At 46.4% G+C, this 24,847-nt stretch overlaps 1 protein-coding gene across 1 annotated transcript in view; it reads left to right on the top strand.

Moving 5' to 3' along the window:
* FARSB (phenylalanyl-tRNA synthetase subunit beta) overlaps positions 1–24,847 on the top strand; it is a 326,792-nt gene that overhangs the window by 238,749 nt on the left and 63,196 nt on the right. The gene's annotated exons all lie outside the window — the stretch shown is intronic.

The raw sequence follows: 24,847 nt of genomic DNA, 5'->3' as shown, positions 1-24,847 counted from the left end.
ACAGTTACCTGTTTCTTCTAGAGCACATTCTAGTAAGAGAAAAGGAGCCACTATAGCTTTCATTGGAAACATACCTATAGCTGACATTTATAAGGCAGCTACATGTTCTACAACACATACATTTACAAAACATTACTCTGTGGATGCACATCTACGTCAGCATGTCAGTGTAGGTCAAGCTGTGCTAAGAACACTTTCAGTCAACTGCAACTCCCACAGGCTAGCCACAACGTTTATGGAGGGACTGCTTTACAGTCTATGTACAGCATCTGTATCTACAGCCACACATGCCATTGAATGGAAAATGTTACTTACCAAGTAAGCATCTGTTCATGGCATGTAGTTCTGTAGATTCACATACGCCCTACCTCCTCCTCGGACGCCTGTGGCCGTTCTAGCTACTTTATATTTGTACATGCTTGTAAATATGTAGCTACATTTGCATGGACATCTCTTTCTCCCTACTTCCTCAACACTCCTTTTCTCACCCGTCTGTGGGAAAACAATCTAACAAAGGAGTCCACACCCAATGCGCAGTATCGCCAAGAAGGGGAGTCACTTAATCCTGGAACTCAAAATGCTTCTTTGAAGAAAAACAACTTGCAACACTCCAGATACAACACTAGAAGGCAGGCGTATGCAGAGCATGTGAATCTACAGCACTACATGCCATGAACAGATGCTTACTAGGTAAGTAACATTTTCCTTTTTTGGTTTTTAAACTCTTCTCCTTTTCATCCAAACTGAAATTTACCTAACATTGGTCTTTTTCCCCCAGATTTTTAGGGTGTCACTTTGATATATATTTTCAGTTTTGAACCTTTACCCTAGAAGTTCTAACCGGTCATTTAGAACTTCAAGGGGCACTTCATTTGTATTTTTTTGCTGCTTTGGCCATTATGGCAGATAGGATGGTACCTTTATGCATGCTTGTGGGGTGTACTGTTACAATGATCTGATGCCCTTTATGGAAACATCGGCAGCCTGCCGGACTTGACTTACATTCGATTTCAGTCCTAAAAGGCCAGTGTCAGAAAGTGACAGATGTCTTAAAATGTCCTAATGGAGGTAGTCTGTCAGCTGGGAATGCCTTCCTAGACCTGACAGCACCAGAGTCTGGCGTAAGTCTGCTCTTTTCTGTTTCTTGGATAATCTTCATGAGGTTCTCTGGGTGATGCGCTGCACATCTCCCCTACATTCTAGCCTTCTATGCATGATCCAGAGATTACCATACAGAGAGTCGAGTAGCGTGGACTGTGTGCTAAGTACTTAATCTAGATCGCAGTCCAATTCCACCTTGTAGGTTACATCTTAGAGAACACTTGAAAATATTACAGTAGTGAGAGTGCTACCCCCATTCATTTCAGAGCTCACTAACTTTGGAGGCTGAATGAGTGACTTCAGCAGGCTAGCTCCTGTTTGAGCATGTAGTACAAGTAGTTTGGCTCCTTGAGATCCATTCTTTAAACTAGCGCATTCAGAAAGGTGGACGTGATATTGGTGAGGGGAATGAGAACACATTATCAGTAGATGCTTTTACTGTCCTTCATTTTGTTCTTTTCCCGTTTCACAAGCATTTCTGATTTTCTTCCCTCCAAGAAGGACCATGCTTCCCGTTGTACGCTGTTTACTGTTTACAGCGTGGAATTCAGAATAGTGTCCCCACATTTAATTTCCTGAAGATATGATCTTAGTCTAGTGCTTACTTTCTAAACCCAGTTGCATTTGATATGTTTCACGTCTGTCATTTGCATTTATCAAAAATCAAATAGCATTTCTTCGTCCCATCTTCACGAAAAATAAGGGGGCTTATCTCCATGTGCTTACCTCCTACAAGTTTGTCCCTGCTGTTTAGAACCTCATTTCTGGAGTTTTAGACTTTCAGGTGTCTCCAAATATTCCAGTAGTTCTCAAACTGGGAGCCGCTACTCTCTGGTGCGCCATCAAAACTAGCCAGGGGCGCCACACACAGTTTGGGAACCACTGAGCTATTTCCAGTTCAGACACAATAAAACTACAGCCAGTGGTTCCCAAACTGTGTGCGGCGCCCTTGGCTAGTTTTTGATGGCACACAAGGGAGCCGCGGCTCCCAGTTTGGGAACTTTCTGTTACCTGCTTTTTTCCTCCATTTTCCTCAGCTGTGTTGGTTGAACCCGTAGAAGGTTCTTACTTTCTATGTCAAAAATTCCAAGGGCTCCAACATTGATGATCAGCCATTTGTTTATGTAGTCCGATATCAGAAAATGAAATTAAGTGATGAAGCAAACTGTCACAATGTGGATGTGGTTGTGTATTAAAATGTGCTTTTAGTGGGCTAAAAAAATCACCTGAACTTACCTTGGGGCCCAGGGGATAGGAAGGCGGCTGACTTCCTTCTGAAAGGTCATCATTGCCTTATATCCACAACATGGCCATGTAATAGTCCCTGTAAACTTCTAAAAAGCATTACCTCTCGGATTCTGATGCCAGTAGGAAGGCTTTAATCGGTCATTTTATTCTTCAGATATTTTTAGATTTGATCTTTTTTCAAATCCACTTTTAACAAAACATTTGGTTAAAATGGACATTTTGGCTCAGATTTTGCTGGCCAGGGCGCAGAAAGACTGGGTAATGTCCTTTACCGAATGGACGCTAAGTTCCTTATGTACTTTCATTAGTAGAGAAAGTTTCTGAGTTTTGTAGTGAGATGAAGGGAATTACCAATTTACTCTACTGTTGTTCGATCTGACATCCACTCCGAGGGTTTTTACCAGTATCATGGAAGAGTTGTGATACATCTTTTCAAGCCAGGTGGGTTTATCTTCCCTTATTTAGACAATTGGCTCAAAAAGTCGAACTCTTTAACAGTCGAGTCAAGGCTGCTGCAGTTGCATTGCAGTCTTCTCAATAACCATGTCTTTTTATCTCAAATTTATTAAATGTTTTCTAATCCCAAGGTAAATAGTAGGCTCCGTAGGGGCAGAGTGGGATGCTTCACTCTGGATAATCATCTCACTCAGGAAAGAAGGTCAACATATAAAAAATTTACTTTCCAGTTTGACATTGTTAAGACCATTAGTCTTTATGACACTTTGGGACTGATGGCTTCTTGCATGTTCTGGGTCCTTGGTCTGAGGCTTAAGATGAGATCTCTGTTGTGGAGTCTTAGGCCACAATGGAATCGGTTCAAGTGCGATCCATACTACCTGCCTGCAGTATTGTAGAACCTCAGCCTCGACCTTAATTAGTGCTGTTGAATTTTCTTATAGGAGATCCATTACAGGGTGATTGACCCCACGTAGCATATTTGATGAATGCATCCCTTCTGGCCAGTGGCACCATCTTAGAAGTCCTTTCCCGAACAGTCCGTTGCAGGAGCCAAGACTCACATTGGTGCTCCTTTTCTTGGCGCAGTGATCATCCTATTCAGATACTAACCACAGCCGTGAGAGTTCAGAGCTGCGCCACCCACCAAGTGTTCTGTCAATCACAGGACTGAAGTGGCAACAGCAAGCTTGTCATAGTTGTTCAGATCTTGTATTCCTTGTTGGTCAAAAGTTTGCATGAAGCAGGAGGAAAGTGCAGTATATTCACAAAGAGTGCTGCTCTTCTGCTGAATGCAAGCTTATGTCATAAATACAATGGAGAAGACTTTCTTATAGTAAGCAGACCGTTTTCATTAAGAAACAACACTGTGACACATTAAGGCCAGGCACTACAGCTGCAACTGGCAAATCCCGTATAAGGATAAAGAAACATAGAATCCAATGACGTAAACACTTTGAAATCCATACCTAAAAAGCATTCTGCAAAAGGACATTGCAACAGGTTTCCACCAAAACTGAAAGTAGTCAGAGGTGCCAAGAGATAAATATTTGGATCTAAAATGCCTCCATAGCTTTTCTCCACCCATGAAAAAAACAGTTCGGAAGCAGTTTGTGCGAGCAAGGAGAGTGGCTTTGAAGTAATAAGGAAAAGGGCCTGTGCAGACAGGAAATTTGTCAGCTAGAGCTCAAAGTAGGTAACAAGACAACTTAAAATGTGGAATTGTTGGTTTGGGGATGCTCCTCAGAGAATATGTGGAGACTGTACTGAGATCAGATCCATACTTTAGATGACAGACCTTTTAGAGAGGTGTTTGGTTATTTTTTGTGATCTAACGAAGGGGTGTCCTCACTGTGGAGTCTGGTTGCAGACAGCTCATTGATATCATTTGAGGTTTAAAGGTTAAGTAACTCAGTCGGGTATTTTTGGTTTGGCTGTCGCACAGAAAAGAGGGCTAACAAGAGCTTGTGATTAACGTAGTAAAGGTGTTCTGTTTACAATATTCGTGGTGAACTTCCCTAGGAATGCAATTTCTGTTTAAAACATGAAGAATCATGTGCTCTAAAGAAATCTAAAAAAAAAACAGTATACGTGGTGTTAATAAAATATTATGATGTGTATTTTCATACTTCATCCTATCAAGTGTGTTTGAGGAACTGTGTGTACTCAACATAAAAATCGAAGACATGTTTTTGAATGAAAATAGTTGCTTTCTTGTGCAAAAGTCAAAGAATCATCAGCATTATGCCCATCCCAGCTTATGTAGATATTACTGATTGTTCTGCCCCATTTTCAAAATAGCATCGTTCAGTTTCTTCTACCAGAGCAATATTGTCACACCGGCCTATGCGTCCCAGAAAAAGCACGGTGGCAACTTGTATTTGTATAAACCAGCACAGGCACGCCATCCAGACAGATCGTGCTGTCGTCCCCCCCCCGTCCCCCCCCCCCCCCAATAGACCAGACAATTCAAGGCTCGAAGTGTAGAGTATGAATTTTCTGATTTTACCTGCCACCACGTAATCTGTCACTTTAAAGCAATGTCATGTTGTTGCTTTGGCCATGCGGAACACGATCCTGCCTGAGAAGTGGATTGTCTGTCGTACATTGCAGTTCATGGGTTGTTGTAATTTTCTTTTACAAACTAAGGGGGCGCCACACTCCACTATTTGATGTGAACGTGTTCCTTTGACCCGCAGATTGTCAGCCAACTCTATCCTTTCGTGTTGTTAGAAGCAGCTCTCCAGCCAGCGCTTTGAAGTCTGTGAAATACATTTATAACTGAGGCGGGCATTCTTGCCAAGCCCTTTTGAAAAAGGGATTGTTTGATGGCGTGACACTAGGGATCTGTTAGCCGCATTGTGAAGGGCGTAGAAGAGCGGCCGGCCCAGCTTCGGCTCATACATGAATACTTTATTTTTGTGTCTGAAAGCAGCCGTCCCCGCCTGTGCATCACACTCAAGCGTTAGGCTGGCATGCTCCATCGCAGCTGCCAGATGCATGTGCCACATTGTACCACATGCCCTCAAGGTTGAGGCCAACACCCTTTTTTTCACAAATGGTACACCAACAAACACTTGGGCACTTTTTCCCTAGTGCCCCGAGCGTTTGTTCCTTTACATGAATGTTACTCCCGTTGAAATTGGCATGCCCATTATTGGTGTCCTTGCAAGTATGGGCCAGCAAAATAAGATACTGACTTTCTTACATATGCACTGATAATATATTTACTATTCCACAAATTAGTTACATTTTATGATTATGAATTGCACATACAGTAGCTAGTTGGGTGGATTTTCCGTGATCCTAAACGTTTGGGTGATGGAAGTGCTGACGATCCCGATGGATGATCTCCTTTAAGAAACGTCTGAATCCCAAGAAGTCTTTACATTTACATTCAGGCTTATTCTCAGACTTTTTTTGTGGGGAGCTCGCCACTCTGGAAACATTAAAACGACCTCTGTGAAAGTCAAAAGATAAGGGCCTTTTATAGTCAGAAGAATGAGCCATATTTGGAACTCAGTGGTCCCATTGGTCAAATGTTGTCCACAGATCTACCCCCCAGGATAAACAATCACAGTTGTGTGTGGTAGTATAACACTCAATGAATCACAGGGCCGATGTATACATTCAATTAAACTGCTTTGTTTAGATTTCATAGTACAACATATGCCATTACATCGTGCATACGGTGCAAGGTGCAAAACATGCTCAATGTCTGATAATACATATTTACAGCTGTAAAAGATAGCAAGATATTGTACATCATGCTTTAGCCAAGACCACTGAAGATCTCAGTTAGACAAAAGTGTAGATGACAAACAGGAGAAATGTTGATTTAATTTTTTTTCAACCGTATTGGATATGAAGCAGGTCTCTCTTTAAAAAAAAAAGAAAAAAATCTTTGCATTGTTTCATATACAAACAATTCAATCATTCAAATGACAGCGTAAAACTTTAGGATTACATTTTGGTTGTTTTTCTCTGCAGGATCCAGTTAGACCGCAAAACAGCAGAACTGAGCAACCAGCAATTATATTGTGGACCATTGTGAACTGCCCTCCCCAGGTGTGTCAACCTGATTCCCCTCCATAGCTCAGTCTGCCGACATGAGGCTTTCTTTGTGAGCCCTCCTCCTGGCCATCTTCCTCCTCCATGGGCCCTAAATTTTATCAAATTTACTTGGGCATTCCCTGCCCTTGTCTACCAGTTGTTCGGCCCTCATGCATCAGCCCAAATTGTGTTCCCATTTCCGGATGTTGGAACCGTCCTGCACCCCAGTGTCTGACCGTGTATTTTCTTGCCATCATGAGACTACATTGCAGAAAATCTGTGTGTATTTGTCTAGTGTCTTCTCTCCCCAGAACCTAGGCATAACCAACTGTGGAGTAAGGTTCACCTAGATGTCAATAACCGCATACATAATGCAGCTAATGCTACTTCAGTAGTCCTGTACCCATGCGTACCCCACATTGTCTTCAGTAGTGGCCTTTCTGTTTGCAGCCCCTCAGGCATTTATCGTTATTGCTGCTGATGATTCGGAATAGTCTAGTTTTTGTAAAGTATGCCCAGTGGAAAATATTCACCTGTTCTAGCCAGAAGCACGCCCGAATGGCCACATTCCGGTGGTACTTTCATGCTGCCCTCCAACCATCATCTTCCAGTTGGCCCAGGTCCTGTTCCCACTTGTCTCTTAGCTAGCTCGGGATGCTATTACTGCGGAGCATGTTGTAGATTTGGGAGATGGCATGTTCTATGCATTGGAGGCCCCGGAACTGTTTATTTTAGGAGCATTTCCTCCGCTGTCTCGGACAACGAAGCAGCATACCTCCACATTATTAATTTTAAATGTTGGTACCTGAGACATCTAGTTGGTCCAGGTCCTGTTCCTACCTGTCTTTGAGCTTAGCTAGCTCAGGGATGCTATTACCAAGGAGCATGTTGTAGATTTGGGAGATGGGGGAGAGCCCTCAGCTCCTTGTATTCCAGGAGCTTCTCCTCCTCTTAGTTGGACGACTGAGTGGCGTACCTCCGCATTAGGGATCTTACATTTTGGCACACAAGATATTGACTCCCTGCAAAGACGTATTGGTCTTGCAGTCCCGAATTTGGTATCATTGCCCCATCTTTCCGGATGTCTCCCACCTTGGAGATGCCTAATAGGTCCTTTAAGCCTCCACGTCTAGTAGAGAGATCTCCAGCATCAGCCTGCCCTTCCACTCCACAAGTTGCGTGGCCTTTTTCCATATCTGAATTACCGTGGCCATGGGGGCCTGGAAGTAATGCTGTCCCCCTTCCTCCATTTAACCTGTGTATGTGCAGGGTTCCAGCGGAGTCCCCGTATCTGTGCATCTTCCTGCAGCCATGCCGCCAACGGCTTGATGGTATTGTGAATAATAGGGGAGAGTGCGCCAGCCCTGTCTCATGCCCCTGCCCAGTCGAAACGCTGTTGTGGAGACTCCATTAACTTTTAATCATACTACAGGCACCCAGTAGAACAGACATGCCAATTGCATGAACAATGGGCCAAAGCCCAGCTTGTGCATGATCGCCATCATGTAGGGCTATTCGAGGGAGTTGAATACCTTTTCAGCATCTAGGGCGAGCAATACTGCTAGCTCCCCCAAGTGAACTATCGCCTGAGGTTATGTCTCGACATCCTATAGGACAAGTGTAGGTCTCTTCAGGACAACACTTTCTGTCTAGAACCTTAGGGGACGCTACTATTCTGAGGTTACTCCCGTCACAATACATAATTCCTGGTGCAGATCAAGCAGGTTTCTTTTTATTCCAGCACTCCGTGGCAGTGCATGTTTTTTTTTCTGCTTGATTTGCTCTACGTTTTTTCTCCTCTCCTTAAGTGACTTGCTTCCTTCAATTTCCTTCATTGCTTTCATACCCCTTGGCGCTCTTCCTTTGGTTTTCTCCCCCCCAGCAGTTCCTCCAGTCCTCTGCCTCCCATACTTGATCTTCCTTTCTTTTTTAATCAGTCCCCACCATATCCTCCTTTTCTTTCAGAAGACCATTTCAGAATGGTCACTTGGAGTTCGTTTTTGGAATGTAAAGGCATAACATTGCAAGATAACCACGTGTGACACACCACCGGCCGTTTAAAAAAATATATATATATAGATAGATTTCCATTATGCTTTAAAAACAAGCATTGATTTACCCAGTAGCTTATCCCTCACATTTTAAAGGCAACTCCTATTGGCTATGCCAGTTCTTGTGTTCTTTTTTTAAAAGATACTCCTTTGGGTTCTGGTGGGAAGGGAGTGGGATTCAGCAAGTCTATACAAGGTAAATCTTCTCTTTTTTCATGTATGCCTAAGAAAAAATAGCAAATTAATTTTTTTAAGATAGCCAGTTAAAATCATGACCTGTGGCGAAACGTAGGATAACCATTGGATGGATGGGGTCCCAGGCACCCAGTGTTGACTTGTGCATTAGGGATGTATTGGAATTGTGGGGTTGCAGAAGAGCAGCGTTTACGTCTCCCCCGCACAGATTTCAAAGCCACCGAGGTTGTGGCGACCTGGAGGCTGCTACTGGATGATTTCAATGACCCTGGTAGCTTGGACTCGAATTTAGACCAGGAAGACCAAGAAACAGGAGTGTGTATTGGGAACTGTTAACACTTGTTAAAGTTGTGTCTACCAAGTGTGAATCTGATAATTGTATAGCTATGTTAGCTCACAGACTAGGTACATGTAATGATGCCCACTCTATATATTATTTCTGTCTTTTTTTTTTTTAAATATGAGATGCACAGAATGATACCTGCCCTTGTGGATATGTACTGAATGTTCTGTTTATTTGTTATCTTAAATGCAAAACCAAAGATGTAAAAAAAAAATCTTGATCGGACTGTACAGTCTTTCAGGTCTATCGCTCTTATCTATTTCCGTAGTAAAACGGAATAGACAGATGGGCATTAACGACTTCACTGTATCCTGTAAATTATTTGGCACAGCTTTGAATACCTACTGGAAGTTCATTTTGTACTTGTGGATATGTATATTGTAATAGAATGGTCCACAAAGTTTCCCTTTCTGGGTTTCTAATGGAAAAATGTTTTTCGGCTCTCCAGAGGCATGTTCTGTGAAAGGACTTTAAAACATTTACTACCAGTCAGACTTTGACAACTTTTATTTTGCCTCACTTGATAACTTGTAAAGTCCTTAATAATTTTAAGAGGGATTTTGCAATTTTGTTCCATATTTATGAAGTGCCACTTAAGGCAGGGACAGGAAGAATGGCCACCCCATCCATTAAATTCCAGGATTGGATTGGTAGAGAATTCTGTAGAGGGGCACAGGTTGTTCCAAAGCCTCCCTGGAGTTCAGAGCAAGTGAGTATGAGACAAAAGACATACCTAGGAGAGCTACTGCCTCCACCATTCGCGCCTTTTGAGACCATAAGATTACCTATAAAAATGAGCCGCACTGGTGGAGAAACCTTCTCAGTATCGATTAGTGACAAGCTATTATGTCAGAATATTGACAGTCACTGGTATTGACTTTGAAGAGGAAGTCCTGCTCAATGTTGAGGTATTGAGTATCAAGAGCTCCCTCCGATGAGGAAGTTATGAGGTATATAAAATCAGATCACTAAACATCGAATGACCCATCATTGCTTAACTTAAAATCAAGCTGGTCTGAGCATTCACCAGACATCCTCTTGAGAGTAGACATTCCATTCATTTCTTGTGATGAGGATTCTAATGAGGAGTGTAGGTAGACAGCAAAACCTTTAAAAAAAAAAAAAAAAAAAAAAAAAAAAAAAAAAGTTGCGTAAACCACTTCCTCCTGAGGTAGGAAAGAGGAAATAAACATGCATGCTACCACTGCAGAACTTTTTCAAAAAGAATTCAGCTCAGCACATTGTAACAAGTCTGAGGGATGAGGCTACTTTTGATTAATCTTTGGGATGAATGTTCACATATCCTTCTTGATACTCAGCAAGAACGCCGCTTCTTGATCATACCTTTGATCATTGTGAATTAAAGCTGCCAGATAAACTTCCACTTGAAGTTAGCCTTACCACATCCTCAATTCGAGACTCTGAAGTAGAGAGAGATGCAAATGCACTGGGTCCTTTAGTATCAGCTGCAACAGTGACTGCAGCATCCATATTTTTAGAAAAATAGATATTTCTCTAGACTTAAAAATATTTTGTAATATTCTTTCTAGTCCAGAAGAGATAGTCCTCCTCTTGAGTTACCCCGATTGCACATGACTAGTCAAACAGTAAACTTTTGATGGATACGTTTAACTACATATTCTTCATCTTTAGAATGTCTCTGGGTGCCAGACTGGATCCTGAAGATTTTTCGGCATAACCCCAGCGCAGCAGTAGGTAGCATCTTTTGGCTCCACATCGACTCTGCTCTGCCCGGAAGTGACAACTAGAGTCTCATGCAGGCGCCAGCCCGGCACTCTGCTGTCTATTCTTTCTTTCCATGCCTTCATACATCAATCCGGATCTAGCTCCTACTTTGTTCTAAAGGTGAGGAATATGCATTAAAAAGTACGCACCAGAAGCACAAGTAACTTACTTTTGGTTGATCTTTCTGGTGGATACTCTATCTACTCACAGACTTGATAGCCCCCTACCACTTCCCCGTTCTGTTGAACGGATTCTTTTCCATCTAAAAAGATCCCAAGTTAGAGGTCTGCACACTGGCACTACCAATTGATTTTGATTTTAGGCTCCGCATCTGGGTGTACGGACAGTGTCCAGAAAGAATATGGTGTCAGCTCACTGGGCTGGTGCCTGTATGCAGCTCCAGTCATCACTTCCAGGGTAAAGTGGAGCCCCAAGACACCACCCACTGGCACTCAGGGCCCATGGAGAAAGAGCTTCTGGATCCATGCTGAAGGCTGAGGAAATTATGAAGGTGAGTAATCTGCAGTTAGCTAGAGAATCTACCAGAAACAGCATTACCAATGGTAAGTAACTTGTTTAAGATTTTCTAAAGTTCATGAATGAAGGTATGATTGTGTCAAACCAAGTTAATGGTTTGTATGTTTAACTTGTTTAAGGGATATTGCTGTGGCTTATCCTTGACACAATTAAAATTGTATTTAATGGGACAGGGTTGACATCTGATATGCTGCTAAGAAGTTAAAAATGCCATTGCAACTCACTGTTCAGCCCCAAGCTATTAGATGAATGCATGAAAGAAATGCCAAGGCTGGTGCTAAAACATGTTTTTTGACTTGGAAAAAATGGAATATTACTATTACCTCTGGTATGACTTATGCGGCCACTATCTGTGGTTTTGTCACTGTTATTGCATACATCCAACAGAACAGAAGCAGCACCACTAAAGGCATCTGGAGAACCTGCACCCTCCCTAAGAACACCTGCAGCAATTTTATATTGATGCCCCCAATCCATCCATCCTTCTAACGACTCTAGTAGGACTGAGCATCGTAAAAAACAAGGAAGAGTAGGAAAGTAATTTAAGACAAAAGTGTTCTTCTTTTAGCTACTGCCCCAACTTAAGACTTTTGCCAAGGTGAACTTGTTAGTGAAGGATGTTTGAACTGATTTATGCAGCTAGTCACTAGTGTACTGTTGAGTGAACTGTCCCTGTGTCTAATCAGTGCCAATACTCATGCTTTACACTGGGGGCTATAGGCATTTGATACACTCACCTGCTACAGAAGTGTTCTAAGGTGTGTTGCGCCTCACCAAAGATCGTAAATAATATTACAGCCCTCTAATTGACAACTGTATTAAAGTGTAAAGTATTTAATTGTGCTGTTTGATTAAAGTACTTTAACTAAAAGATGAGCACTAGACTGGACAACAAGTTATTGTGTCTATATGTGGAGTTATGAGCTCTTGTCCCCCACACTATCTTTGTGAGAAGCCTTTGCCTGTTTGCCCTCGCTGCCCTGAGAGTGCTGTGCAGAAAGGTGTACTCGGCCCAGTTTGCAGAACCATGGCAGGAAAAGCCCTGGGACAGCAGTAGTAAGTGGCCTCAGGCATCACAGTTTGGGCTCAGTGACACCTGTCTGCCTTGTAGCCAACCAAATGTTGTCTGATATAATCACCATCCTTTTCCTTCTACCATGTTTTCAAACTTTCTTTTACTTCAACTTATCTTTATTTAATCCTCAGAAATGTACAATTCTAACCTCAGTATTAGCTATGTAAAGGGCAAAATACATGGGGGGTGTAAAGTTAGCTCAAGTTAAAGCCAGTTATCCTCTGTGGGTCTTCACTCCAGCTAGAGAAAAATCAGGTAGTCTCAATGTACTACTTAATTTGAGAAAACTATATTAGTGGAAGCAACTTGAGAAGCAAAAGCTTCCTTATGAATATCAACATAACCATGATATCCAGATCAACTCTGTCGTTAAAGCATATTCTGTCTTCTACCCCACCTGAAATAAAATCTGCCTGATTTAATTATGGATTTGGATCTCTTACAGTGGGTGGTTTTAACTGTCAAAACAAAAATCTGCTGAATTATATTAGTTCTCTATGTCTGGGGCTTCCCAATTCTCTTGCCCATCACTTCCTGTGGGCCAAAAAATAGGGAATTGCGTATTGAAATGCCCCAAAACAGGACCACCCTTCTTTTCAGAAGAACAGTGATCCTTTCTGTGGCTTCCAGCCAATGGCCATTTGGTTCATAACTGCCTTCAGAGAGAGAAATGTAAACACCCTGAACTCCACCACATGCATTCTCTCATGGCTCGCTCCCTCCAATTGTGACAGACTGTCACAAGACTGGCATTTGAAGCTGTGTCACTCGAGGTAATTTGCTGTACTATTGAACTCTGTCAAGAATCAAGGTCTGATTTATTCATCAGGCTGTAGTCCATCGTTTCCAGATCATAATACCGAGAGAAAACATGAGGACTGCGATCTATCTGTGTGTAAGAAAATAGAGAAAACTGAAGAGCACTCTATGACGATTAAATTACTGAATCAATTAAATCTCTGCTTCCTTTACTTGGTGCGAATGACTTTCAAATTCAGATAGTCACAGAGAGAATGTTCTCAAATATTTAATACATTTCCATCTCTTTGCTTATCAGTTCTCTCTTACTTCCCAGTAGGATGTAAAAATTGAAGCCTTAATAGAACTACTATCTTAATTGGTTTGGCCTCTGCACTATAGTAATGTATTTTCTATTACAGCTTTATATCCTGTCACCTGGAAAACATCTGCTAACCATTTTGGAAAACAGGGGTGGGTGCTACTTGTGCAAAATACTGTGATTTCTGTGGTGGACTACAACTATCAAGCAAAATGTAGCTTCTCTTCTGTTTGAGTGCATTTGCTGCCTCAAACCCAGACATCTCAGACATGTTGCAAGGGGTACCACTTAAGGAGAAAAAAGGGAAGTAACCCAGTGGCTAATTTTTACCTAGTACATTTTTGGTTAGCTGAGGGCATTCGGTTAGTATGGTGGGATAGTCTTGATCGTAAAGGTACATATAATATTTATTAGAGTACTTGTTTCCAGTTCTGAATAACAGGGCAGGTGTAAGATGGAGTTTTTTTTTTTTTACTGGAAGTTATTGGTTATAGTTCATAAATATATATCTGATTGTAGGACAGATGTAGGACAAGATTTTATGCTGGGTTTCTGGATCTGTCATGCTTGACACCCAAACCTTGGTTGGAATTTTGAGATCTGAATTGAAGAAATAAATCATAGCATTGTTAAACAGTTTTTCATTACACTGTGTGAGTATATAATATCTTAACTTTCATTTTACATTCCAGTTGCAGTTGTTATTGTGCTGGTAAAATAATTCATTAATTGGTAATATTGGAAATTGATAATACCATTTTGATGTTCAATGAGAGATATATTCTCCATTAATGTTGTTGAGATTTCAGCTTTCGGGCAGGGGATGAAATGTATTTAACCAATAATTGTATCTGGGTTGGAGTATGGTCCACCTGTCTCGCCAGAAAACCTACCTATTGGCTGTTTTTTTTTGTTTTTTTAATTCTATATTATCATTTGCCTGTTTGTATGCTGATGTGTATTAATTTTTTTAATCAATTATTTTCCTTTTATACTTTGGATCTTGTATATGAACTTGGATACTATTAAATGTGGGTTAATTTAGCATAATTGTATAATAAACAAGTTCTTTATAATCACTGCATGCAGTGAGACTCCTATCTCTTGTTGCTGCCGATAAGTGAATCTTTACAAGAGAACGTCTGACACCATGCAGTGAAGAGAAAAGAGAAACTGTAACATGTAGCACCTTAGAAGCCACAAGCCTGGGGTTGAGACGGGAGAAACAGAAGCACCTCAGAGAGTTTCTCCTGCATCAGATTGACCTTAAGGTCCCTGCCGAAGACCACAAACTTTGTCCATCATCCATAATACATTGTCTTTGTGAGCAGGCAGCAACATCCCTGAATGACAACCACCACCTCCTCAGACAGATTGAATCTGATCTACTGATTCTGCAAAGTCTCTGTGGCCTGAGGTGCAGGTTGCTGGTGTAGCACCGTTTCTTGTTGTTGGAACAGCAGGTCCGTCCGGAGAGGCAGACAGAGCTGAGAGCTGGCACTTAGACTCAGCATGTCAGAGTATCAGGTCCTCTGAGCCAAGTCCAGGGTTATCAGAATAAGCTGAACCTAGTCTCTCCTGTCCTTCGGAAACTGTGCTAGCAGTGTCAAAGGCAGGAATGTACAGAGGGGACCAGAGTCCTAAATATGATGAGACATGTCCCACAGAGAGCATTGGTGCAGAAACACTAGAATTGAACGTTCTCAATGGAGATTGTTCTCAGCTGTAGCAAAATGATCAACCCAAGCCACACCCCACTGCTTGAGTACACATTACACTCCCTCATAGTGCAGATGCTACTCTTGGTCAGCTAATGGGGTCTCCTGAGGTTGTCCGTCCTGGCATTCAGGGACCCTGCCAGATGGTAGACAGTCAAGGAAATTCCTTGATAGTCCTGATGGCTACATAGCCTCAGCACCTTCTGGCACAGCACTCTCAACTCCACACCACCCTGTTTTGTTGCAGTACAACATGGCAGTTATGTTGTCTGTCAAACTGCACAGTGCTGCCCTTGATGGAAGGTAGGAAGGCCTGCAAGCCAGGTGAATGGCACACAGCTTCAGAAGATTGTTGTGGGGCCAATGCGCCAGTGGAGACCAGAGGACCCTGATCTCCACCATGTCCAGATGGACCCTACAGCTGATGCATCGGTAACCACTGTGAGCTCTGGGTTGGGGGTAGAGAATGGCCTGTTGCAAGTTAGATTGGAATTCTTCAGCAACCACTGAAGGTCTTCAGCCATTATCTCTGACAAACTGATGTTGTCAGTGAATCACTTCCAGTGCTGAGTCCTCTGAAGGAGGAGGCTTCACTGCAGAGCCTGGATGTGCCAAGGAGCAGGAGACACCAGCAGGCTACACTAGGCTAGGTGGTCAATAAGTCTTGGAACTGTCTTTGTTTGAACATTAGACTGAGCCCGCTAGAAGAGAGGGCAAGATCTCACTTGCCATGTCCAACCGGGTTTGGGTGTATCTGCCCAACAAACAGACTGCATTCATTGATGGTAAAGCCAAGAGAACATCCTTTTCCAGGTACATCACTGTGCTTAGACTCTATCAGGTGAAGCTGAATGAAATGCATTGGGGTTCACTTTGCTGGCTGAATCCTGTACTAAAAGACTCTCCGGTGTTGAATGCTTCATCAAGAAGGCTGTGTACCCCGTGGGAAGTCTGTGACACCTAACTAATTCCAGTCAGATAGTTTATCAGGGCGTCATTGAAGGCTAGTAAAGACTCCAAAGTTTCGGGGCCAGGCTGAAAAAATCCACTAACCATATTAGCCTTAGTTTCCACTGTTGGGAACTGCAGTTCTAATACCTCTACTACCCTCCATGCCGCCACAGAAAAGGAGGCACTTTCTCCAGTGATGAGTTCCAAAGTGAAGTCCAATTCCATCTTTAGCAAGGTATCAACCCTACTAGTATTTTGGAGGTTAAGTTCAGTCCATCATCTGTATAGTGAGGCGGTAACAAATTGTCTGCTTCCTCATCCACTTCATAATGCGGAACATCATGCGGATCTTGTATCAATCAATCAATCAAACATTTATAGAGCTCGTCAGTTCACCTGTGAGGGTCCGAGGCACTGGAGCTCGATGCTGCAGCGTGGAGGAATGAGCATTCGAACATCCAGGTCTTTGATTCTCTTCTGAATAGCAGGAGTGACGGTGCAGTCCTTAAGTGGAGGGAGAGGTTGTTCCAAGTCTTGGCTGTCAGCTGCAAGAAGGAGCGTCCTGTGCTGTTGGCTCAACGGATTCTGTGGGGTGTCTGCAATGGAGGGGAAGCTGATTGTAGGTGTCTGGTTGGTTGTGGAAGGTCAGGCGTTAGTTGATGTATGCTGGTCCTTCGTTGTGCCGGGCCTTGTAGGCGTAGGCCAGTATCTTGAACTTTCTTCAAAAGCGGGAGCCAGTGTAGTTTTTTGAGATGGGGTGTGATGTGGGTCCTTCTGGGAAGGTCTAGTCTGAGTCGTGCCGCTGAGTTTTGTATTGTTTGGAGTCTCTTCAGGAGGCGTGCTGTGAGTCCTTCATAGACCTGACGATCTTGCAGAGAATGGGAAGGGTGCAGAAGCAGGTGGATGAGACTGCATTGACTTGTTTCTTCATGGATGTCTTGCTATCCAGGATGATGTTGAGGTTGCAGGGGGGGTCTTTCGGGGTGAGGGGTGTGCCAAACTCTGTGGGCCACCATGTGTCATTTCATGGTGAGGTGGTGTTCCCGAAGATGAGGACTTACGTTTTTTCGCTGTTGAGTTTGAGACAGTTGTCCTTCATCCAGTCAGCTACATTGCCCGTGCATTGATGGAAGTTAGCTTTTGTGGTGGAGGGATCTTCGGACAGAGAGAGGATGTGCTGTGTGTTGTTGGCGTAGGAGATGATGTTGAGTCTGTGTGATCAGACGGTGATGGCCAAGGGGGGGGGTCATTAGGTGTTGAAGAGGGTGGGGCTGAGGGATGATTCTTGGGGGATCTTCTTGGGCTCTGAGGTGAACCGTGGGAGACTGATCCTGTGGGTTCTGCCAGTGAGGTACAGGGTGATCCATTTGAGGGTGTTTCCTTGAATCCCGATGTGGAGGAGTCTGTTGATCAATCAATCAATCAACCACTGCATTTGTAAAGCGCGCTACATACCCGCAAGGGTCTCAAGGCGCTGGGGAGGGGGGGTGCTACTGGTCGAAGAGCCAGGTCTTGAGGAGTCTTCTGAAGGCCAGCAGGACCTGGGTCTGTCGTAGGATGGTGGGGAGAGTGTTCCAGGTCTTGGCGGCGAGGTAGGAGAAGGATCTGCCGCCGGCCGTGGTTTTTCGGATGCGGGGGACTGTGGCGAGGGCGAGGTTGGCTGAGCGGAGGCTTCGGGTGGGGGTGTGGAGGCTGAGTCGGTTGTTGAGGTAGGTGGGTCCGGTGTTGTGCAGTGCTTTGTGTGCGTGGATCAGGAGCTTGAAGGTGATCCTTTTGTTGATGGGGAGCCAGTGCAGGCCTCTTGGGTGGAGTGTGATGTGGCTGCGGCGGGGGACATCGAGGATGAGTCGGGCCGAGGCGTTCTGGATGCGTTGGAGTCGTCTCAGGAGCTTGTTTGTAGTTCCTGAGTAGAGGGCGTTCCCGTAGTCGAGTCTGTTGGTGATGAGGGCCTGGGTAACGGTTTTTCTCGTGTCGAGGGGGATCCTTTTGAAGATCCTGCGGAGCATACGGAGGGTGTTGAAGCAGGACGCGGAGACGGCGTTGACTTGCCTGGTCATGGAGAGAGTGGAGTCGAGGATGACCCCCAGGTTGCGTGCGTGGTCCGTGGGTTCCGGGGCTGTGCCTAGTGACGTGGGCCACCAAGAGTCGTCCCAGGCTGATGGGGTGGGTCCGAGAATGAGGACCTCCGTCTTGTCTGAGTTCAGCTTCAGTCTGCTGTCCTTCATCCAGTCGGCTATGGCCTTCATTCCTCGGTGGAGGTTAGCTTTGGCGGTGTCGGGATCTTCGGTGAGGGATATGATCAGCTGGGTGTCGTCGACGTAGGAGATGATGTTGAGGTTGTGTTGTCGTGCGACGTGGGCGAGGGGGGCCATGTAGATATTGAACAGTGTCGGGCTGAGGGAGGATCCCTGTGGGACGCCGCAGATGATCTCAGTGGTTTTGGAGCGGAAGGGTGGGAGGCGGACGCTCTGGGTTCTGCCGGAGAGGAAGGATGTGGTCCAGGCCAGGGCCTTCTCTTGGATACCGGCGTCATGGAGGCGTGCTGATAGGGTGCGGTGGCAGACCGTGTCAAAGGCTGCTGATAGGTCCAGGAGGATGAGGGCAGCTGTTTCTCCTTTGTCCATCAGGGTCCGGATGTCGTCAGTGGCGGCGATGAGGGCGGTCTCGGTGCTGTGGTTACTGCGAAAACCAGATTGGGACGGGTCCAGGATGTTGTTGACTTCGAGGTAGCGGGTCAGCTGTTTGTTGACAATCTTCTCGGTCACTTTTGCCGGGAAAGGGAGCAGGGAGATGGGACGGAAGTTCTTGGGGTCCGCCTTGGGCTTCTTCAGAAGGGCGTTGATCTCGGCGTGCTTCCAGCTTTCTGGGAAGGTTGCTGTCTTGAAGGAACAGTTGATTGTTTTCCGGAGGTGGGGCGCGATGGCTGCGCTGGCTTTGTTGAAGACGTGGTGAGGGCAGGGGTCCGATGGGGATCCGGAGTGGATGGAGTTCATGGTTTTGATGGTGTCTTCGTCGCTGATGCTGGACCAGACGGTCAGGCGACTGGTGCGAGTGGTAGTCGCAGGGGTGGTTGACTCGGTGGTGGGTGAGGAGGGGTCGGGGTTGAAGCTGTCGTGGATGTCGGTGATCTTGCGGTGGAAGAAGGTGGCCAGGGAGTCGCACAGGTCTTGAGATGGCGGGATGTCGTTGGTGATGGAGCTGGGGTTGGAGAGTTCTTTCACGATGCTGAACAGCTCTTTGGTGTTGTGTGCATTGTTGTCTAGGCGGTCCTTGAAGGCGGTCTTCTTGGCGGTCCTGATGAGTTGGTGATGTCTGCGGGTGGCACTCTTGAGGGCTGTGTGGTTGTCTGGTGTTCGGTCGTGGAGCCATTTCTTCTCCAGCTTCCGACAGGTGTGCTTGGAGATCCGGAGGTCCTCGGTGAACCAGGCGGCTTTCTTGTTGGTGTGGTTGGTTGTAAAGGTCTTGAGAGGGGCGAGGGTGTTGGCGCGGTCGTTGATCCACTGTGTGAGGTTGGTCGCGGCAGTGTCTGGGTCGGTGGGTGGTCTCAGGGCGAGGGCGGTAGTCAGTTGGTCCCCGGTGACCTTGCCCCAGCAGCGGCGTGGTAGCTGTTGGGTGCGGTGGTGTGTGGTGGGTTTTCTGAAGGTGAAGTGGACGCATCTGTGGTCGGTCCAGTGTGGTTCGGTGGTGTGGTTGAAGGAGACGTGGGGGCTTGCGGAGAAGATGGGGTCAAGCGTGTGTCCAGCGGCGTGAGTGGGTGTCGTTACGAGCTGTTTGAGTCCGAGGTTGTCGATCAGGGCGGTGGAGTTGGCGTCGTTGTTGTTCTCGAGGTGGAAGTTCAGGTCCCCGAGGAGGATGTAGTCCGTGGAAGCGAGGGCGTGGGTGCTGATGAGGTCAGCGATGGTGTCACTGAACTGTGGGCGGGGTCCGGGAGGTCTGTAGATGAGAGTTCCTCTGAGGGTGGTGTTGGGGTCGGTGTGGATCTGGAAGTGCATGTGCTCGGCGGTGGTGAGGGTGTCATCGGTGTTCGTTGAGATTTTGATGGAGTCCTTGTGGATGATGGCGATTCCTCCTCCCACTCCGTTGGTGCGGTCTCTGCGGGAGATCTTGTAGCCCTGTGGGATGGCTATGGCAATGTCTGGTGCTGAGGTGGCGTTCAGCCAGGTCTCCGTCAGGAAGGCAACGTCAGGGGCAGTGGAGTCTAGGAGGTCCCAAAGTTCGATGGCATGCTTGCGAGCGGAGCGGGTATTGAGGAGGATGCAGCGGAGGTGGTTGGGTTCTCTGGCTGGTGGTGTGGAGGGTTGGATGCTGGTGAATCTGCAGTTCTGGCAGGTGAAAGGCCCCTGGGTGCGTTTCGGGGTGGCCCGGTAGCAGGGGTGGTCTCATCTGGTGTTGAGTGCGTGGAGGGTGCTTGCGTCGTAGTGCAGTCTGGCGTTGCGGGGGGTGCAGGTTCCAGGGGTGCTGGGTGCGGTCCAGGCACGGACGGGCGCAGACGGGCTTGCCTTAGGCGCGCCTTCGGCGCGTCCGCTGCACGCCCGCTTCGCGGCCTCCATATGAGGGCAGAGGGAGGGAGGAGCAGGTGGGAGCGGGGCGGCCAATGGGAGTGAAGGGGGCGGGGCAGCAGGGGCTCAGCAGCAAGGGAAAAACCCAGGGGAAAACCCGGGGAAAAGACGGCGGGAGAGGGACAACAGAGCACAGGGGTACAGAAAGCAAAACACAGGGGCACAGAATGGAAAAAACAAGTGGCACAGAAGCACAAGCTCAGGGGAATAGAAAAAAGCGAGTAGTCAGGCGGCAAAAGTGGCAACGGAGGTTCAACCCACAGGGGGCTGCGTGGCAGATGGGGGGAGCGACCTGCCTGGTGACAGGGTCAAAGGTCGCTCTCTACCACCGCTTCGTGGCCTCCAAATGAGGGCAGAGGGAGGGAGGAGCAGCTGGGAGGTGGGAGCGGGGCGGCCAATGGGAGTGAAGGGGGCGGGGCAGCAGGGGCTCAGCAGCAAGGGAAAAACCCGGGGGAAAACCCAAGGGAAAACCCGGGGAAAAAACGGCGGGAAAAGACGGCGGGAGAGGGACAACAGAGCACAGGGGTACAGAAAGCAAAACACAGGGGCACAGAATGGAAAAAACAAGTGGCACAGAAGCACAAGCTCAGGGGAATAGAAAAAAGGGAGCGAGTAGTCAGGCGGCAAAAGTGGCAACGGAGGTTCAACCCACAGGGGGCTGCGTGGCAGATGGGGGGAGCGACCTGCCTGGTGACAGGGTCAAAGGTCAGGATGTTCTGTGAGACAGTGTCAAATGCAGCAGACAGGTCCAGGAGGATGAGGGCTTCTGTTTTCCAAAGGTCCAGGAGGACTATGATGTCATCCGTGCCTGCAATCAGGGCTATCTTGGTGTTGTGGTTACCCCGAAATCCGAATTGGGAGGTGTCCAGGAGGTTGTGGTCTTCTAGGTGTTGGGTGAGTTGCTGATTGATCACATTCTCAAGGACTTTTGCTGGATAGGGGAGCAGAAAGATGGACCTGTAGTTCTTCGATTACGCTGTGTCGGCGGATTACTTTTTCAGGAGGGGCCTCACTTTAGCGTGTTTCCAGACCTCTGGGAAGAAGGCTGCGGTGATGGAGGTCCTGAACACTTCCCCAATTGTCTTGCTTCAATGTTGAAGACCTGGTGGGTGCAAGGGTCCGTGGGTTCTCCAGAGTGTATGGAGTTCATGGTGGATATAGTGTCTTGCGTGGTGAGGAGTTCCTAGTGGGAGAGAAGGGGTTCGTGTTTGTGCATGTGAGCTGGTTGATGCTGTCTGTTGCGGAGGGCTGATGTTCGAAGTTTTCGTAGATAGCCGAGGGCTTGTCGTGGAAGAAGTCCGCAAGGCTGTCGTACAGTTCCTTGGAGGGAGTGATGTCGTTCTCGGTGGCTGCGGGATTGGTGAACTCATTCACAATGGTGAAAATGTTCTTGGCTGTAGTTTGTGCTGGCTTTGATTTGGTCTGCTAGTGCGTTCTTTTTGGTTTCTCTCAGGATGCTGTGGCACTGGCTGAGGGCAGTCCTGAAGGCGGTGTGGTCTTCTGTTTTTTTTATTTCTGCCTCACTTCCTTTCAAGATTTCGGGAGTTGCATTTGGAGGAAAGCAGTTCCTCTGTGAACCAGCTTACTCTTTTGCTTTTTTTCTTTGACCTTGGCTGTCTTGGCGATGGCATTGGTGCATTCTGTGATTCACTGGGAGAAGCTCTTTGCTGCTTGTTCAGGGTTGTGTGTAGAGTTTGGGAGGAGAGATCAGAGAGTGACTTTCCACTGATCTTATAATATCTTTTTCCAGTTTCTTTGCATGGATCTGGCATGCACTGTGCTTGGGTATGTGGATCCGGAGATGGTGAAGTGTACGCTGTGGTGGTGGGACCAGGTGAGTGGTGTGTTGTGGTTATACCCGACTTTCGCTGGAGGTGAAAATGGGGGTGAGTGTGTGTCCTGCGATCTGGGTATGGTCGGTCACGAGCTGCTTGAGGCTGATGTTGCTCAAGCATTCCAGGAGGTCAGTGGAGTTGGTGTTGCCCATGTCCTCAAGGTGGAATTTGAGGTCCTCTAGGAATATGTAGTGCTCAGTCGATTGCTTTCGGGGCGATGAGTTCCGGGATGGTGTTGCAGAAGCTGGTGCGTGGTCCTGTTGGTCTGTAGGCAAGGGTGCCTCTGATGGTGCTTTTTCCGTCTGTGTGGAGTTGGAAGTTGGGATGTTCCATTACCGGTGTTGGGTCATCAGGGGATGTCTTTCAGCGGATGGTGTCCCTGTAGAAGATGGCGATTCCGCCTCTGTGCTTGCTGGTTCAGTCCCAGTGTGTTATCTTTTAACTTTCGGGGATGTCAGTGGGAATGTCTGGTGCGGAGGCGTGGTTGAGCCAGGTTTCTGTGAGGAAGATGATGTCCGGGGTGAGGGAGGTGATCATGTCCCTGACCTCGATGGCGTGTTTAACTAGTGAACGTGCGTTGAATAGGATGCACTGGAGTTTTGTCGTGGTGGTCTCGGGCAATGTGTTGGGTGCTTTGGTTGCTTCGGTGTTGAAAGTTAGACGTCAGGAGAGCCTCAGCAGTGGTTGTTGGTGCAGCCGGGGTCCAGGTCTCAGAGGTCAGTGGCGGTGTATGGCTTCTGAGTCTGAGCCAAATAATGCCTCAAGCTGTTGAAGATGCTGGTGCCGGGTCAAAGCCACTGCCGGAGAGACCTCTTTTATAACTGGCAATGCATTAGTTATCTCATAATGAGACATCGACTGAGAGCTAGCTGAACTTGCCTCTGGATCCAAGGTCAGTGTCTCGGTCTGATCTGGAACCAGCACCACTTGAGCTGATGTTGGCCTGGGTGAAACCAGCATGGTCCCTGGCAGAAGAGTGGAGGCACACCCTGGCAGCAGTAAGGTGCTGTTCAGAGGGCTAAGAGGGGCCATTAAATTCTGAGGCATGACGCACTGGTAAAGGTTTGATTGTGGGCCCTGGTGGATCTCTGAGGCCCAAAGACACTCTAGCGGGGAGCTAAAATCGTCCAGAAAAGTTGCAGCATTGCATCAGTAAAGGCCTTTAATTCGGATTCGTGGATGGCCCTGGATATTCTGGCACACCATCTTCAGCTGTGGAGTAAGGTCAGAATCTGATGATGGGTGCCAGGTTATGTCCTTAGAGTGCCTACTGACATCTGTACTACTTGGGTTTGCAGTGAGGTATGGCCTCGCACTTCATCATAGACATACCCGAGGATGGGGACCTGGACTTGTAGCAATAATGGGTCCGCAGCTTGGAGTGGGATTATTTCTTATTCTCAGTGACATACTATTTCTTGTCCTTCTCCCTCGTTGCCTTCTGGGGCATCAGGGAGCATTTATCGCATGACTTCAAATCATGATTGGATCTGAGTCACGAAACACAGATGTTCTGTAAGGCTGGAACAGACATCTGCGGCATGGGTTCAAGCCTGTAATCTTCATTTGAGACATACCTACACACTGTACACAAAAGTTATTTTGGAAGTCGGAGAAGCCCTTACAAAGTTTGGGAGCTCCAGATCCATAGCAAGGGATGCTAAAAAGAAAAAAAATAACTATCATCAGGCAGGGGTGATAGCAATATACGGCTCCACGCCATGAATTCTGGAATTGTGATGAAGCCGACATGGAGACCAATAGTGCCATCTCTTGGAATGTGATAGCAATTGCTAAAATGTTTCCAGTTCCAGTCTGTTGCATGCAGGAGTTTGAGGTTAGGAATTAGTGGTTAGAAGTACCCATCAGAAGATAGGCTACTTGACTTAGACAGGGTTTGAGTTCTATTGAGGACCATGTCGGAGCTCGCCCCCTCCCCTACTCCTGTGGTTATTTATATGGCAGACTACGGACACGGCGTTTAATGAAGTAATTATTAAAGATCGTCTGGCATGTGACAAAGGTCTCAGTATGCCATGGCTAGCATATGTAAAAGGAACCTTCCAGGAGATTGCTCTGCCCCAATTCTTTGACGAGCCCAGTTCTAGCATGAAGACTGGTAAAAAGGCTGTTGTTAAATCACTATCTTTCACAAAGGCTTATCTAGGCATGCAAGAAAACCTTAATCGCCGCTTACTTACGTTTGAACCCTACAGGTGTATTGGGCTTTTACTTGTTTATCTCACGGGGTCGATGGGAAAGATCTTTACTCTTCCGTTTCAGGGCTGGTTATTATTATTTATTTACTGTTTTTTGCTCTGGGTTATAGGATAAGGTTAGTCCCTGTTCCCTTCCTGTGTGACGGTACATCTACTCAACCATTGTTGCGCTTTTTTTCTGTAAATGTTATTTAAAATACA

The sequence above is a fragment of the Pleurodeles waltl genome, chromosome 11, assembly GCF_031143425.1.
Source record: "Pleurodeles waltl isolate 20211129_DDA chromosome 11, aPleWal1.hap1.20221129, whole genome shotgun sequence".
Taxonomy (NCBI): domain Eukaryota; kingdom Metazoa; phylum Chordata; class Amphibia; order Caudata; family Salamandridae; genus Pleurodeles; species Pleurodeles waltl.
The sequence above is the reverse complement of the archived record's forward strand: the minus strand, read 5'-3'. Positions and strand labels throughout refer to the sequence as shown.